The sequence below is a fragment of the Nanorana parkeri genome, unplaced genomic scaffold (assembly GCF_000935625.1).
Source record: "Nanorana parkeri isolate BGI_ZX_2015 unplaced genomic scaffold, ASM93562v1 scaffold1934, whole genome shotgun sequence".
Lineage (NCBI taxonomy): Eukaryota > Metazoa > Chordata > Amphibia > Anura > Dicroglossidae > Nanorana > Nanorana parkeri.
This window is the reverse complement of record NW_017308202.1, coordinates 49,916-51,120: the sequence shown is the minus strand read 5'-3', so window position 1 is coordinate 51,120 and position 1,205 is coordinate 49,916.

The window sequence follows — 1,205 nt, the reverse complement described above, 5'->3', positions numbered from 1 at the left end:
AATAAAATGAAGTAGGATCACAGTAATCCAGCACGTTATTAATCTCACGTGCCCCACTCAATATGGCCGCCGCTTGAGTGGGGCACGTGAGATTAATAACGTGCTGGATTAGTGTGATCCTCGTTCATTTTATTACTTCATTGCTGTGCTGTATGTGTATAGGCCAATGCCTGGGCTGCCGCTTGTGAAGAAAGTTTCTTGGGCAAACTCACCGGCCCAAGTGGCTCTGTCGGCTAACGAAGAGGGGAGAAGTCTGGTTATGTCACCGGACTCCTCCCCCCTTGCCTTCGTTAGTTGTCACGGACATCAATGTCGCCAGACTCCTCCCCTCCTCCCCCTTCGTTAGCTGACAGAGCCACTCGCGGAAAGGGGGAGGAGTCCGGTGACATAGCAATGTCCGTGATGTCACCGGATCGCTGACGGGACTCCCAGAAGCCAGCGGAGAGCTGAGTGTTTTCATTAGCTATCAAAATAATTTTAATTGATCAGAAAGTTTAACGATTAATCGAGAAATTAATCTTTAATTTCCAAAGCCCTAAGAAAAATAAATTGCAGCATCTTCAATTATAATCTAAAATACAGCTGAGCGAGAGGGAATGGAAAAAGCAAATTCTACATACCTACAAAAGCAACCACGATGCATATTACAACCAGCCATTCCATTGCACTGAACTCTCTCTCCTCACAATCTCCACACCTGGGAGGGGGAAAAAAATGGACTTTAAGTTCAAACAAATGATATTAAACACACTGCACCTATACAGAAACTAATCTAGTCTAGAGTAATGTGTGGATACCACATTGCTGATAAACAAACCAAAGCACGCTCCACCACTCCTTCCAAAATAGGAAATACTTCAACTTATAACATGACATAAATCCAAAACATTTTACACACCTGCATCAGTCAGTGAGCTACAGAACCAGCATGGAATTCTCTTCTCCGGATCGCTTCCATTTACTGACCTGGAAGAAGAAGAAGAAGAAGAAGAAGAATGGACTTTGAGAAGCTGTAAAACAATCCTAAGACGGAAAAACATCCAGATCAGAAAGGGAAACAACAATTGTTTTCTTAAGTTAATGAATACACTTTAATACATTTGTAAAATGAAAAGCATATTCATAACTCTTAGATTTATATTAAAACAGACTTGAGAGATCAAAGCTGCATTAATGGGCCGTTAGAGCACATACTGAGGGAGGGG